At 41.8% G+C, this 17539-nt stretch overlaps 1 protein-coding gene across 2 annotated transcripts in view; it reads left to right on the top strand.

The window, feature by feature from the left end:
* The window catches only part of ADCY2 (adenylate cyclase 2), a 435519-nt gene that overhangs the window by 105919 nt on the left and 312061 nt on the right, over positions 1–17539 (top strand). The gene's annotated exons all lie outside the window — the stretch shown is intronic.

Here is a 17539-nt window from a genome sequence, read left to right on the forward strand (position 1 = left end):
ACTCTCTGGTCCTGATGTGTGCCTTGTGATTACAGAGCAGTGTTTACAACCACACTTCTTCAAAGACAGCAACAATGGTGAGAAAAAAGGATGTGATCCCTGATGAAAACCACACACACCAAATGCAAGTGGGACTCTGCCCTCCCTCTGCCTAAGCACACTATGCTATTTACTTGGTGGCAGTCCCCAGATTAAGGCAGGGCAGCATTAGAGGCTGTTCCCCACCGAGCCCCACATATGAGGCCAGGGAGCAGCCCCTGCTATGGGCACTTTCGTCAGCCAGTGATGACCAAACCCCTCCAGTCCAGAGAGTGGAGAAGGCATCCATCATCTCACACTGCCTTCCTCACCTTGAAGCCACGTCTTACTCCCACCATGGACCAGGACAGAGAGGCAGGCTTCAGGCTGCCAGTTTCCTCAGCATCACAAGGCCCTCTTCTGTGCTTCCGGGCTGATCTCTTGGCCCTGATGGCCGATGATACCAAGAGAAAGAGATGGGCTTAAGGAAAAAGGAAATTAAGTTTTGGGGTCATTCAAATATATGTTCATTAGGGACTAGTTAGTGGAATGCTCGTGTTCTGTGAATTCATGGTTTTACATTTCTCTTCCAGGATAATTTGCCCACACATTTTTCTAGCAGCTCCTTTGAAGATTTTCAGGAAAAGTGTGAATGACCCTGATACTCATCTGGCTTTTCCCAATACTGTGCTTGACATAAGTAAAATCACCCAGCGTCCTTGGATGTCAGTAGAGCAAAATTGTTTCATGTGAAGAATCTCTAGCACGATGCTTTGCAGGCATCGTGCCTCTCCCTAGAAAGTTCTTCCTGAGGCAGTTGTATTGATATGGTATTGATATAATATTATAAAGCTGTTGTCCTTCTGAGTTCCTGTGGCACTCCCTGTGGATAATCTGCAACTCCTGTGCCTTTGTCAGAGCTGTTTGTCTGGTGCCTACTGCAGCCCCAGCTCCATGAGATTGAGATTCGTTTTCCTTTGCTCCCCTTGTATCCAGTGTGGAATGCAGAGCTGGGCACACAGAAGGTGCTTGATAAATATGGTTTAATGAATGAAGAAATGAAATGAGGTCTGATCTCACTGGACTTCATCTTTACGCAGATTATTTGTTCCTTGATTTCCATGAGTTCATGTCAGTCTCATATAAGTGCTTTTAATTGTTCTTAACACCCTCCTCTCAAGATTTTAGAAGTGCCTGAGAAGTATGCAGTGAATTAGGTATTAAAATACTTGGCCATTCAAGTGCATCACCACAGATGCAGAGGTGAATGTTTATAAGTAGAGGTGACAATGAGAAACCAATCGCTCGCACCCCTACCTCTGCATACTCTTTCAGATGATTATTAATATATTTGAACTTTTTAAGTAAGACAGGCTTCATCTTAAAGTCATGTCAGTTTAATAACTGCATGTGAGTTTTAGGCTGAGCATAGGGACAAGAAAGCTGCCAGACTCCCAGGTTTTGACCCACATGCTGCGGCCTGCCGTTGGGGGGATCTGGACAAGGTGCTTCACCTCTGGATTCTGTTTCCTTATGCATTAAATAGCTCATAGGACTATCGCACAGTTATGTCAGCTGTGTCGATGACTATTAACATAGAGAGGAAGAAAGCATGGCCCACGCAGCTGTGGTGAAATGGAAAAGTGTTTCGATAGTAGAGATCAGCGCCAATGTGCATGTGGGCACTCACGCAACAAGAGCACATTGCATGGACACCTGGTTCAACCCACAGTCAAAGACAAGTCTTTAACATCATTTAACCACTTTTTAAAAAGAAGGCAGGGGTGGCATTTCAAGGAGAGAGAACAGAATGCAGGAAAGCACAGGCTTTTTCCAGAGCAGCAGACACACCCGCTCACTGTCCTGAGTTTGTCCTTTGCGGGAGTTTACTACCGCAGAAAGCAATCGGTGAAAGGCACATTTCACTGAGGTTTTGGCTGTGCTCCTGATGTAGGTGCGCTGTTATGTGAAGAGCTATTTCAGCTGCCCTGGCTTCTGGGATTGAGAAAAACATCTGGTGGGCTTCCAGAAATAATATCAGCCGAAGGCATTCTGACTCCCAGAGCTTCATGTTGTTCCGGGTATGGGTTAAATGTGTGCCCACGGCTACCTCTTAAATGAAGAACCTGTTTGTGAAACGACAGAGCCAAAATCCCTTATGAACCAGAAAAAAAATAAATAAATAAAAATAAAATGGATCCACACACAAACCCAAATATCAAATGTTACAGAATCTAGAACACAATATTCCTTTTGATAAAACCAACTGAGTCTATTTCAACATCTGCCTTTTAAAAGGGATAGAATTGTGAAAGTACGCAGAGTGTGAAATTTTCCCATTTCTCTAGTTAATGTTGGACTCTGGAACACAATGCCTATGAAGGCAGGAATTTATATACACCTATTAATATTTAGGTAATAGTAAAGTCATTATCACCTTAAAATTAACACTGTTCAGCAAGAAGTACCATATTTTCTTATCTTTGAAGTGATTTCTTTCTTTCTCTCTCTCTTTCTTTCTGTTTTCTTTTCTTTTTTTTTTGACAGGGTCTTGCTCTGTTGCCTGGGCTGGAGTGCAGTGGTGCGATCTTGGGTGGTTGCAGAGACAGGGTTTAACTGTGTTTCCTAGGCTGGGCTTGAACTCCTGGGCTCAAAAGATCCACCTGTCTGTACCTCTCAAAGTGCTGGGACTACAGGTGTGAGCCACCATGCCTGACCAAAAATTGCAGCCTTATTATTATTATTATTTTTTAAAGTATACTACTGCATTCAGAGGAAGAGAGGGTTTATTTATTTTTTTAAGACAGGCTCTCATTTAGTCACCCAGGCTGGAATGGAGTACAGTGGCACCATCACAGCTTACTGCAGCCTCAGCCTCCCAGGCACAAGCGATCCTCCCACCCCAGCCTCTCGAGTAACTGGGACCACAGGCGCACACCACCATGCCTTTCTGTGGCTAATTTTTGTGTTTTTTGTAGAGATGAGGTTCCATCATGTTACCCAGGCTGGTCTCGAACTCCTGGGCTCAAGCAATTCTTCTACCTTGGCCTCCCAAAGTGCTAGGATTACAGGTGTGAGCCACCATGCCTGGCCTGAAGTGATTTTAAAGTAATGCAAAGCCTGTTAAGTGTGTAGTTTCTATTGGTTTTCATGATAGCAGTGATTGAATCTCATTGTTTTAAATAGCATGGTACATGTCGTCAGGGTGTTATAAACCTGAAACTTAATCCTGGGTGTAAATAAGGCTTAGAAAGACCATGTCCCGTGCAAATCATGGAGTCCCATATAAATGCGAGGGAGCTGCTGGTGCAGTAGGCAGTGGTGCTTTAATTATTGTCAGGCAGTGGACTTGCTCATTAGAGGCCCCATTTGCATGAACATACAGGGGAGAGCACAAGGTTTCAGGCGACCATCCCCCTGATGGGTTGGAGCGGAGGACTGTGCAGGAAGATGTTATGTAATTCAAGAAAGCCCCACTGAGCCAACGCAGATGCTAAAATAATTCGTGTTCGTAGCTCACGGATATGCATCTTTCCTATTGAGATTGTCCTCTTTCAGTAAGGAGAAAAGCAAACAAAGGCATTTAGAACTTGGAGGGTCTTAACTGCGGTAAGAGCCCATTCTACAATACACTGCTCCACTAGATGCTGATTTACGTCTTTGTTGAATACACAAGTATAAAACGGAGTCCCAAAACAATATTTGTTTTTAAATGAATAATTCACTCATTTTCCCTGCATGAGCTTTTCTCATCTGAAGTGCTGGCCTTTCAGATTAAATAAATTTAATGTTTCAAAAGAATATGGACATGAATATTCATAAGGACCAAAACAGTGAATATAAATAAAAGCCCTTTTATATAACATTTTATTTTTCTTTTTATGAAGACCTTACCTTTTTTTTTTTTTCCCCACTTCTGAGATGGTACAATTCAAAGCAATTTTCCAGGACACCATTTCTTCTACAAAGCCAACCTGTTATTGAGGGCGTGATCACTTATTTTCCAAATTGTTTCATGCATCACTATTTTCCTTTACATAAATAGAAATAAGGTAGTATTTGCCAATGGCATAGTCTATTAGCCATAGATTCAGCCTAGTATGGTGCCAAACACTCAACAAAGTGTGTAAACAGTTGGAAGAATGCCAAAAATGAAGTTAAAAAATCATGTACCTTCAAAAATGTATAACTAGTTTTTACATATAAAATATGCAGACTATTTTTAGATGTTTTTATATATAGGCCAGTGATTTAAAAGTTAAAAGCCGTCATACATACAGCACTTATGTTATTATATACTGGATAAACAAGCAGCAAAGATTCCCTTATCTCCCCAGTCCTTAACAGTAGGATGAAACAGCTGGCATTTGAACAGAAAAAGAAAGATAAATAAAAATGAAGGCCATGGTTACCATTCCCGAGAAAAAAGTGGTTTAAGAAAAGCCAGGGCACTGTGATATTTGATTGAGTATTTGTTTTGATGGAATCGTCAGTGTATTCCTATTTAAGTAATTCCTAAGTCCGAGTGTATTGTTTTATAATACTAGCTACCTAAGTGCTGTAACTTTCTCTTTGAACACATGGGCTTAGAATAAGTCCTTGATTTAATGGCAGTGTATTGTATAATTTGAATCTGAATACTAATGAAAGTGAAGTTGGAATAATTGCGATAGGAAGGGGTAAATGTGTGATGCGTTGTTCTTTTTTTTTTTTTTTGCTCTGTCGCCCAGGCTGGACTGCAGTGGCACAATCTCGGCTCACTGCAAGCCCCGCCTGCTGGGTTCACGCCATTCTCCTGCCTCGGCCTCCTGAGTAGCTGGGACTACGGGCACCCGCCACCATGCCCGGCTAATTTTTTGTATTTTTAGTAGAGACGGGGTTTCACCGTGTTAGCCAGGATGGTCTCGATCTCCTGACCTCGTGATCCACCCGCCTTGTTCTTGACTGATGTCTACACGCCAAGTTACAGAGGTGGGGATTTCTTCACATGCGGGAGGGCTTGTGTTCTTCCAGTGCACACCGAAAGGGAGCCAGGGAGAGATAAAAATGGTAACAAAGCCACTTTTGTAAAAACCTAGGGTAGAAAGTTATTTACTACCTTCTGAAATAAATGATTAAAAAATCATCACAAGGTACATTATTTTCTCCTAATTATGTAACTAGAAAAAATAAGAAGGAGGCACTTTCTGATAAACATTGCTTTACCTGGTTTCTTCCAAATAAACTTTCTTTGCATTTGATGAGAAAGGTAATTTTTAAGGAAAAGGACCTCCTGGTGTTGGAACGAGGTGTTTTTGTTAGGGCAGATGGATTCTCAAGGTTCTGTGTATTTTGAACAAGATGAATACCCCGTGTACTGAGTGAGCTTACCTCATGGTGTTCCATTAACCTTCAGGGATTATGTATGAATAATGTTCGACTTCAGCAGATCATGGCCTCTTTTTATGTTGCCTTATGACTTTAGGCGACTACTTAACCCCTCAGTACCTTGTTTTTCCCAATTGTAAAATTTAAAAAAAACTTGCCAATAAAGCCTGCTTATAAAATATTTTCAGGTAGACAAAAGATCAATTTTAAGCTGGACAATGTTTTTTTTTTCTATATACTGAGAGATATTTGTGTAATATTTCACTTTTTTCAGTTCTTCTTCTGATGTTTCTAAAGACTTTATCATACAATTCAAAGAGCTTGGGAAGCCTGGACATTATAGGTAAATGGCTACCTTAGAAGCTGTGTTTACCAATTATTTTTCCAATGGGTAAACATTTTGCCTAAGTCCTTCTTTGCCAGTCACGAGCATAATTACCAATTTTTAGGTTTGTGTTACAGTAGCATCTTACTTCTGACCAAAGTTTTATTAGTTAGGTTTCTGCTCTGATAAATAATACTGAATAACAAGCCCCAAATCTCAGTGGCTATTGCAATATAATTTATTTCATATTTCACACCCCCTCGTCTTCAGGTCGGCTGAGTTTGTCTGATCTGTGTTAGCCTTCTCCACAAGCTCAGCAGGAAGGATGAACTCCAGAATTTGGTTTGGGTCCAGATCTGCTCCATGTGTATTTAACCCAGGACTCAGTTGAAGAGATGTGACTTTCTGGACCACAACTGTCTCATTGTGGAAAGCCAGAGCTCCAAGAAGGCTGGCAAAAATATGGACTGAGGCTTCTAAAAGCCCCAGTTCTGAACTGGCAAGGTGTCGTTGCCACCCATATTCTATTACTCAATGTGAGTCACACAGCCAGGTCCATGCTCAGGTGGGTGGGGAGCACACTTCACCTGCCGGGTTCTGTGGCCGGGTGAGGAAGGAGAAGGAACTGTGTTCTGATCAGGCATTCCACCACATCTTCTACATTAGGAAACCGAGGAAAATGCAAGGAAGGGGCATTGTGTTTTCGTCCTCATGTTGGCCAAGAAAACCCCCTCCAAAAGAAGTCTTTCACAATCTGAATAGGTACTGGGGGACACAGGAGTACTATGTGGGAATGGTGCACTATTATTCCAGGCCCAAGGAACAGAGTTTGCTTTAACTACGAAGATGGAGATGATAGCCCACATTCAGTCATAAGACAGTCATTTGTTAATTATTGGTAGAAAGTTTGCAGACTTTAACTAAACAAATTAGGCTTTCAGAGAGATCCTAAAGTTAATAATGTTTGTGTTAGGGAAAAAAAGAAGGTTTGGGAAATCAATGGACAAGTTTGGAAATAGGGCTTCACTCTGGAAGACTTCAGAGCTCTTAAGAGCAGGGAGCTTGTGCTATCTCTAATAGCTAAGAAAATGCAAGTATATTGTAGAGTTAAAACCAGTACTGGTGAATAAATGAATGCATGCATGGTGAATGGAGAGGGAAGATGACACATATGGTCTATGGATATTCACAGCAAAAGAAGGAATCAGGATTAGGAGAAGAGGAGGAGAAATGGGGTCAGAATCCACAGCCACCGTCCTTTCGCACAGCGTAGAGGCTGAGGGTTCAGAACAGATGAAGAGCTGGAGAAGACAGTCAGCCGTCTGTATTCCCTCAGGACACCCATTTTTTTAAAAATATTATATCCTACTATTCTTTTTCTCAAGCTTTTAAAAATGCATGACATACCTCCTACCTATTTTAAATTTTAAAAAGCACAGTGAAAGTTATTGTTTTACCTCTGATTCCATCATCAATCTCTCTAACTCTGAATAACATTTTCAGAAGAATGAAAGCTACCCAGTGATTCATGATTTGATCATTACTCTTTTGAAGCCCTGGCTTTCCATCAAAGAACATAATATGTATTCTTTTGCTTAATAATATAACATTTAAAGAAATATTTTCACATTCTATAGAGTTGATACTCTAAGCCTAAGGTAACTGTATGGGAAAGATAAAATCTTTTATACAATCTAGTCATCAACATGTTCCTGAGCTTTTATTTTGAATTATGATCATAAAAGGTTTTATTAAATAGTAGAAAGTGAATTTCCAAGAATTTCCAATTATGCTTTTCACCGTAAGAAAGATGGCATTCTACTTAAGATGGTCAGGTATTGAATAAGAGGTATTATTTGGTGATGCAAACGGACAGTTTGGTTACCTTTTCTGAAACAAGAGCTCTCCGTCAGTAAAACAGAAGTAGCAGAATGGTGTAATGATGACACAGAGAAGGTCTGAAAAAGGCCAGAGTCTCTTGTCATCTGTAATATCTGTAATTGTTGATGTGGTCCTTTTTCTTATTAAGTAGAAATGAAATTTAAAGGAAATATGTATTTTTTCAATGGTTTTTATTTTAAAATCAACTTGGTTTGGAGGTGTCAAGAAATAGAAACTAGTAACCCAGTCAAAAGATGCATAATTATTCTTCCTAGTTCACTGATTCATTGATTTAGTCAACGTTTATTTAGCGCCAGACTTTGAGTAGAACTGCATGGCAGAGCTGAATGCATGATCCTTATCTGGTTGGAATATTGGAAACTCCCCTGCAGTGGCTGTCACTATAGCAAGAGTAACTCTGATCACAGGACTCACTGACAACCCTTCGGAGCAGTGTGGGTCACAGGCACAGCACCTGGGAAGCAGGGTTACCATAGAGTCTGATTCAGTCAATTTAGTGCGGGGTCCAAGAGAGTATATTCCTAACAAGCTCCCAGGCGCAGCTAGGCTCAGGCCCAAGTACCATACTTGGTGTTAACAAAGATCTTGAACTCACAAAATCAAATAGGATGCAGGGTCATTGTTGTTCCAGGAAATCATGGGAAGTGCTGAGGATGCTGGTACCTCCCACTCTGTCAATGAACTGGGGAGAAAAGGGCAGATGGTGCAGCTCTCCAGGTAAAAGTCATGAGACCCAGGTTAACAAATGTACAGAACATACAGTGGATGCAAAGGAGTTGATTTAATTTTCATTACTTGTTCTAAGGTGGTTTTACTTACAGTGTGTGTGGGTCTTTTAGTGAAGAACATGATATGAAGAGTTGTGATACTCTGCTTTGTTACTGCAGAGAGGTTAAGATGAGCAGGGATAAAATGACTGCCATCGAGGTGCTGCCTGAGGCACTAGGGAATTAACACATGTGTGCAGCACCTGACACATGCCCTGGACTTCCACGTCGCTGAGAACCTGCCTCTGCTCAGTCAGCCTCCTTGGGGCTTCCCTACTCATAACCTTCAAGTGTTACTATGCCTGAAATGTTTCCTTCCTTCTTTCAGCAAATCTTCATTGAGGTTTTTTAGGTGCTGGGTAGAATTTGCAAATGCAGGGACCCATCCCAACAGGGTCCTTGTCCCCATAGAGCCTGCATATGTATGGGGGAAGACAGAAGATAAAAATTTTCAAAAATATAAAAAAAATTAAAAATGTAAAAAAAAATTCTAATTGCAATAATGATATAAAGAATGTAGGGGCCAGGGGCGGTGGCTCACGCCTGTAATTCCAGTACTTTGGGAGGCCGAGACAGGCAGATCACGAGGTCAGGAGATCGAGACCATCCTGGCCAACATGGTGAAACCCCGTCTCTACTAAAAATACAAAAAATTAGCCGGGTGTGGTGGTGCACATCTGTAGTCCCAGCTACTCAGGAGGCTGAGGCAGGAGAATTGTTTGAACCTGGGAGGCAGAGGCTGCAGTGAGCTGAGATCGCACCACTGCACTCCAGCCTGGGTGACAGAGTAAGACACTGTCTCAAAAAAGAAAAAAAAATGTAGTGTGATTAGCAAGAAAGAAAAGGAGGGGTTTTTTAGATAGGGAGATCAGGGGGATTCTCTCTGGGGAGGTGACAATTGAGTGGTAAGCTTGAATGACAAGAAACAGCCAGCCAAGGAAAGATTTGGGGAAGGACTTTGGGGCAGAAAAACAACCAGTGCAAAGGTCTTGCGGTTGCTCAGGGACCAGCAGGAGGGCCGGTGTAGAGGGAGTATGAACATGGCAGTGATGGGAGTTGGTAGGATGGGAGACTGGAGATAGCACCAGGACTAGATCATGAGAGACCCTTATTGGCATGATAAGGACTTGGAATTTATTCTAAGTGTTACAGAAAATCACTGGAGGGGCCAGACGCTCCACCTGTAATCCCAGCACTTTGGGAGGCTGAGGTAGGCAGATTACTTGAGGCCAGGAGTTCAAGACCAGCCTGGACAACATGGTGAAACCCCGTCTCTACTAAATATACAAACATTAGCCAGGCGTGGTGGTGCACACCTGTAATTCTAGCTATTTGGGAAGCTGAGGCAGGAGAATCATTTGAACCTGGGAGATGAAGGTTGCAGTGAACGAAGATCACACCATCACACTCCAGCCTGGGCAGTAGAGCATGAGTCCATCAAAAAAAAAAAAAAAAAAAAAAAAAGAGAACCATCAGAGGGCTATAAACAGAGGAGGATTACTGTTATCAGATTTAACTTTTTAACATATTGCTTTGACTTCTGTGTGGAAAATTCATTCTAGGGGACACTGGTGTAAGAAAGGCTATTTGGATGCTGTTGTAGGAATCCAGGGATGATCATGTGATTTGGATGATGTAGCCACAGGCAGGAGGGAGTAGATGGGCTCTGGATGTTTTTGTAGGGATGGAAAGAATGAGGAAGAGAAAACTATTAAGAATAGTTCCTAGGTTTGGGGATTAGGGGTTTTATTAAATGAGATGGGAGAGAGTACAAGAAGGACAGAGATTCATTGGAGTTGGGGCATAAAATATTCCTTGTGAAAATTGCATCCACATATTCCAGGCCTGTTTTGATAATCTAGAGTCTCTGTGTCATGTCTTCCTGTAAATAATATTAACAATTTGGTCATAAGGTCTGTGTAATCCACTATGGTATATGAACATGGGAATTAGGAGTTCGACCTTAGAGCTGAGCCAGTGGAGCTCAGCCTGCAGCCCCATGTGAAGTTCTGTGAAGCCTGGGGAAGCCAGAGTCATTGAAAAGAGAATGTAATCTAAGAGACCTGTGGAAGCATCTGGAAGCATTGAGACCTGAACTGCTGCTGAAACCTGGTCCAGAGATCCAGACCTCTGTAGAGGAGATGAGGAGATGTCAGACTGGAGACACAGTAGACCCTCTCTTGGTTGTATACTTGTGGGTCCGCCTGGGTCTTTGACATGGGAAGAGGTGATTTCTCAACTGAACCAGAGCTGGGATGTGATGGAATTTCAGTGGGGGAGAATATGTGGAAAATACATGACACACACACACACACACACACACACACACACACACACACACACACACACACACACAGAGAGAGAGAGAGAGAGAGAAAGATATGGGGAGAGAGGAGAAGAGAAAAGAAGTTAAATTTGAGAAATAGGGTAATCATAAAGAGATACTCAAAGAATCTGTAACACTGACAGTTTAGCATTAGACATTGGGATGGATGAGGTTCCCCCAATTAAACAGAAGATGCCTTTACACGGTTGTGATATTTGTATGAAAAGAACTTGTGACTCAGAGTAATCCTTACGTGAAGTATTATCAAGGAACAAGATAAGAAAATAATCATCTAGGTGAAAACATGTTTATTGTTTTGCAGATTTTGTTATCGAAAATGTTAAAGTACATTTCCACTATACAGCTTTCTAGTTATGTTTCCAGAAAGTTTAAACAATGTACCTAATTAATAAATGGTATCAAAGTCATCAGTATTCTCAAAGTCATCAATTCTTTGAGATATAGATGACATCCAATGAGAAAACATTACTTTGAACTTAGAACTTACCATTAAGAATGCTCAATTAGATTAATAGGTTTAAGAATTCTAAATTTCCTTGGACTATTTTTACTAAATTTTGGCATTTCTAGTTGTATTCTGCAACAACGAGATACAATGTATAAGAACTATGCCCCGGTACTATTGTTGGAAGGTATAATTCCCATGGTTTTTGGTAAAATCTGTGTCTTTGAAAATTAAGTTACTACTGTAAATACTATGGTATTTCTAATTTCTTAGATTTTTTGGAGAGAAAAATGATTTTAATTGCTCTGCCTTTGGTTATAAAATACATTATGGTCACTGAGATGTTATTTCCTTTAATGTTACTAGCCTAACAAAAATAGGAAGTATTTCTCTGATGGTGTGTTCTCCACAGAACCACTGTGCTTTCCGTAGCTAATCTTGATTAGCTTGCTGATTCTGCTTGCTTATACATTCCAGGGAAGAATGCAACAAATGGAAACACTCCATTCATACATTAGAGTTGAGTGTCATTTGAAAGATAAAACCAGAAGCTTCATCTTTTAATCTATGATTGGCATATTTGGGAATATTTTGGCCTGTCATTGCACTCTGAAAGAAATACTGAGCCACACTGTGAAAGTCCATGGACCTTGAAGCAGAGGCCTGAGACAGAGTGGAACCCTGATAGACCTGATGTGTGTAGAATCAAGTCAGGACCTATCCATGACCCTGATCTACATTTGCTTAAGCTGTACCTCAACTCTTCTCCATTTTCATAGTAATTTTATGTCCAAAAAGTAAAAATAGAATATTTCTATCAAATTAGTTTGGATTTATAAATTGTAAGTAACCTTGATATTATAGACACTTGCCTTTCATGTCTGACTCAGGAATGGAACATGGGATGTGAAGTGGGCAGAAAATACTTGAGATCTAAACCCTGGTTTGATTACAGCATAAACCTGATGTTATGGGTTGAATTGTGTTCTCCAAGAAAGATATATTGAAGTCCCAGCCCGCAGTACTTGTGAATGTGACCTTATTTGAAAATAGGGTCTTTGCAGATGTCATCAGGTTAAGATGAGGTCATACTGGATTTAGGATCCGTCCCAAATCCAATGACTGGGGTCTTTATAGCAAGAGGGAAATTTGGACAGAGATACACGGAGAAGAGAACGCTGTGCACAGGCACAGACACATGGGAGCAAGGCCATGTAAGATGGCAGTGGAGTGATCAGAGGTTGCTCAGGATTTCTGGGAGCCACCAGAATCTGCAATAGATTCTTCCTCAAAGCCTCCAGGAGGAACAAACCCTGCTGACACCTTGATTTTAAATTTTTAGCCTCCCAACTGTGAGAGAAAAATTTTTTGTTGTTTAAAGCCACCCACTTTGTGATAATTTGTTACATCAGCCTCAAGAAGCTAATGCCCTTGACACATGATCTGAAGAAGCCATGAAATCATTGGAGCAGCTTGTCTTCCAAGTCCTATGCTTTCTGCAGCCTGCCTTTGAAGAGACGGATTAACTGGTCCCTTCCACTCTACCTTTGTTCGGCTGCACAATTATGCCACTGCCTTTTAAAAAATTCAGCTCAGAATCTCATTAGCACAAGGAGCTCTTACTGCACACTCACCCAGGGGGTTATGCCCACCCTCCAGAAAGAAGATGAGCTTGAGCTTGGCTCCACAAAAGAGCTTTCTTCATGAAAAAGTGGTGACAGTGTTCATGTTCTCCTTGCCTAGTGAGTTTTTGTTGTATCAAACTCTTCAAAAGTGGCCTTCTTTGGAAGATCTTATGTTTTGGGGTAGGCGGGAGCAGATGTGCTGAGTCAAGAGAGTTGAGTGGGGGATTTGCAAGGGGCCAGCTTCTCTGGGCTGAGAACACGGGCTGCCCAAACTGAGCCTGCTCCTGATTCAACCCAGTATCTGCTGTTGCCTGCCATAGGCATCTGACAAATGTCTGTCCAGTTGAGTGTTTCAATGTAATTGATCTACTAAATAGAGAAATGGTAATTTGAAAATTAGCATGTCTATAGCTAATGGCGAGTCCAGTTGGAACAAGGAGGATGTTGGAATGTTTTTAGAGATGCATTTGGTGAGTAGATGCTAATGAGGTGGTCATGGCTTGGTTCATATTAGGATGTATAATAGTCTTTCCTGCAGACAGCAAATATTCATGAAGCATCTACCATATGTGAGGTACTGTCCTGGGCATTGGGGTCTTGGCTATGAGTGAATCAAGTTCCTGGTTTTGTCACTATGCTTACCCATGTCAGGGGAGAAAATTAACAAATAAATGGGAACTTTAAATGCTGTGAATAAGTAAAGCCAATGAAGAGGACTAGAGGGTGTGGGTGGAGGCAGGGGAGGGTTTTCCATTTTGTGCAGGTGGTCTGAGGCCAGCTACAGGAGGTTTTCATCCAAGGGAGAAACACGTGAGACCTGTGCATTCAGAATCACGCATCTGGCAGTAGAATGCTATCTGGATTAGAGAAAGGATGGTGTTGGAGCAAGGAAGAACTGAAGGAGCATTACTGCAGCATTAGACAAGGGCTCCCATCCTGCTAGGAGGGAGAGCATCAGTGGGGAAATACTAGAGTCAAAGATGGTGCACCCATTGCCGTGGAATATTTTGCAGCTAGTAAAAAGTAAATAATATATTTGTGATTATAGACCTGGAAAGAGGCCCATGATGTATAGTTAATTGAAAAAATGCAAATTGCAGAGTATTATATATAAAAGCACCCAATTTTTATAAATATGACATCAGTAAGACATCCCATGAGTGTGGGTGTGTGTTTCTGTAAACTTGGTATCAGTCAGGACCAGTTGAACTGTGCTTAGGAATTCCGGGCTTAACATCACAAAGGATTGTCACCACTCACATGAACACAGGTTTGTGTGGGTCAGCTGAGAGACTGTGCTGCTCAGTCTGGGTCTGGGGACCCAGAATGGGAGAAGCCTCAACTCCGTGTTTCCATGATTGCCAGGGAGGCAAGAGGACATGGCTAACAGTGCATGAGATTTTAAAGTTTCCACTCGCCCCTCACCTAACTGAAATGACAATAGTGAAATGCAATTATATTACATGCCCAGAAGGAAGAAAGCAATAGTTATTTGTAAAGAGTCCTGATGGTTACCCGAGGCTTGGAGAAAGGCATGGAATGGACACGAAGGAGGAAGGGTACATACTCTGTTTCCCTTGTTTGCAGCAGGGCAAAGAGGGAAAGAGTATAGAACTCTATTTCCTAACAAACAGAAACGCCAGTAACCAGCTCAGTGAGGTTAGGATGGAGAGAAGCAGACAGACAGAGACAACCCACTGGTCTGGAATCCTAAAATGAGAAGACCCTGTTTTTGAGTGTAGGTGTGAGGAAAGAATTTTCAAAGGTGACTTTCAAGGATTTGCACCTGGGTTATTGGAGACAGAGCCATTATGGGCAGACTTGAGTTATCCTGCAAGACAAACAGGTTTAAGAACATAAAGAAGCTCTTGGTTGATTTGAAACTTGTGGAGCTTGAGATGCAAGTAGAAGATACGTAGGAAGATAGGCATGTCTTGCAAAAGGCAAGTGCGGAGCTGGAGTTAAGAGACACACTTGAAACTTTTATTGGAATGAGTGCTGTTGCCTCAGCTATTGTGCAAACTTGGGGTTTCTGCAGAGGATCACAGGAATGAGATCCCTGGCTCTGCCCTCTTTAGCCTCTGGACAGAGGTACATCTAAGGGGAATGTCATCCATGGGGAATGTCCCCATGGTAACATGGAAACCCAAGAGATAGCATTCGACTATCTGGAGCTTTTTACCCACACATTCTTTACATGTGCCAAATCCATTTTAGTTTTACATATGGCCCTATTTGAAGTTGCATTGGAAAGCAGGCTTAAAAAAAATGAGAACTCTTTGAGATTAATAAGGAGTGAAGAACATTCTCCCTATGGGACTCGAAGCTGCAGTTGAGTTTCTTCCTCCCTGTCCTGCCTGCCGAACACTCCCCAAGCACCACTAGCCAAACTCCTGAAATGCTACCACGGAAACCTCTGATTTGATTTAATGCAATTTGCGCAATTGACCCTGGGAAATTAATTCTGCCATCTCATAATGAATACTTAACAGGGACTTCTGTATTCAGAAAACTGAAGATCTATTTTCCATTTGGTTATTGTGGATAAGCCTTCCATAGACTTCCATTTCAAGGCTCAAAATATTTGCAGAAGTATATTTTAATGGAGACGGTATTAGAATTTTAAAGTTATCCAAAATTAAGCTACTCAAAAGTTATGATAATTTTAAAGAAATGCTGAAGTTTTTTGCATAGAAGCAAATATGTAATCATAAAAGAGAGGTTCTCTTTTGTAATTGTCAACTCTGGTACCTGAAATTATTCATTTAATACCTGTTGTGGGATATAAGATTTTACATAAATGTTATGTGTAGAAAAAACAGTATCTTAATCGAACATACTTTCTGTAAATTGGGAGGGCAATACAGAGATTCCAAAGTAAATTTCATTTGCTCAATAAGCTATAAATACACAACAATTGATTTTCCCATTCCTAAAGAAACCTTTCTGATAGCTCAATGGTTCTCAGTCAGATTCGTTGGAGACCCGGGAAAGGATCTGCACAGAACACCACCAGTGTGTGCTGATGGTAGCTCTTAGTGGTTTTGGAAGATGATTTTGGGGCTAGAACTCATGCATGTTCCTTCCTTGGGAAGATGAAGTGAGGGAGGTGCCCCAGCCTGCCTGTGTAGATAGAGCATCGCTTACTACAAGTCCCTCCAAAGGCATGCCTGATATGTCTTCCCAGCCAAACTTTCCATTTTTATACATAAACGGTCTAAGACAATAGTTTTTGCCTTGGTTTCACATCCCAAATATGAAATGGAACAAGTGGAATGCATATGATGCTAAATAATAATGCTTTACTGAAAGAACCTTCAGAGTCTTTATTTTTAAAGAGGTGAAAGAAAAAATATTTACCAGAAAAAAATATTGCTATGGCAATGTGTTCCCCCACAGTTTTTGGCCTGAGGGCCCTTTTAAATATAGATTGAATGGGAGGAGATGGGGGCATGAAGCAGATGGTCCATGCCCAATCTGGGCTTCCTGATGAGGATTCCGGGTCATTTTTCCCACTCACAGTGGGTTTCTCCTGGCTGTCGTCCCGAGACGGCTGGACTCAGAAGAATTAGAGAAGGTGCTCAGAGTCCACCCTGTTGTCTCCTCCCAGTGAGGGCAGGTGCCCTTCTCTCAGGACGCAGACTGTGAGATGACAGCTGCGTGCATGACCATCTCTTCTGCTGGGCCCTGAGGCCCCTGAGAGCTGGGGCTCTGTCCTGCACCCTCCACCTCCAGAACCTGGCTGCATTTACAGGAGCTTCACACAGGCTTGCAGAATGAATGCTTCTTCAGGTCGGAGTGCCTTAATAAGCATTCATTCAGCAAGCCTATTCCAAAAAGCTTGGAGTGCCAAATCGAAGAGTGCCTTTTCAGGACCCATGTTTATTTTTAGGCTGTGTCTCCTGAATCTTTCCTGTGCTCTTTTGTGTATGACAATTACATAAATACAGCTGATCAGACACCACCCTGGAATAGTGAAGTGATGACAGATGGTTCTTTTCAGGTTGTAATACGTGGTGCAGATTCCCAGGAGAGAAGAAGCCTGGTTTTCTCCCAGGCTTCTCTCTTTAAATCCGTCGGGAGCCTAGCTTATTGCCCACATTCTTCTCAGGAGCTCACATCCAGACTTGGTACCAGAAGTGCTGGCGTGATTGCACCACGTCCTTCCAGCTGTGCAGCGCTTGAGCGTCCCCTTCAGGTGACACAGGTCACACTGAAAGTGGGGCATGCTTTCCTTAGCTTCCCTTCTGCTTGGAGTCAAGAGCCGCATGGGAAGCTGGCCACATGTCCCATTCCCTATTTCCCTGACCTCAGTCCCTTCCAACTGGATTGTTCACCTTTCATCCTTTTTGATGTTCTTCTATCTCTGCTCCTTTTGTAATGAAAATGATCGTTTTTTATTACCTACTAAACCATTTTCTTTTTCATGCCAAACATTTCTTTGAGAGGTTTCATGTTGATTGTTTTGATTGAGCTGAAATTCACACAACATAAATTACCCAATTTAAGGTGGCATTTCCAATGTTGTGCAACCAACACCTCATCTGGTTTCAGAGAAGTTTTCATCATCCCCGAAGGAAACCGTGCACCTAGTCAGCAGCTACTCTCCGTTCCCCAGCCAGTCCCCTTCCCCCAGCTCCTGGCAACCCCCAATCTGCTTTCCATCCCTATGGGTTTACTTATTCTGGATATTTGATGTAAAAGGAATCATACACTATGAGGTCTTTTGCCCAGATTTTATTC

Source organism: Pan paniscus, chromosome 4, assembly GCF_029289425.2.
Source record: "Pan paniscus chromosome 4, NHGRI_mPanPan1-v2.0_pri, whole genome shotgun sequence".
Lineage (NCBI taxonomy): Eukaryota > Metazoa > Chordata > Mammalia > Primates > Hominidae > Pan > Pan paniscus.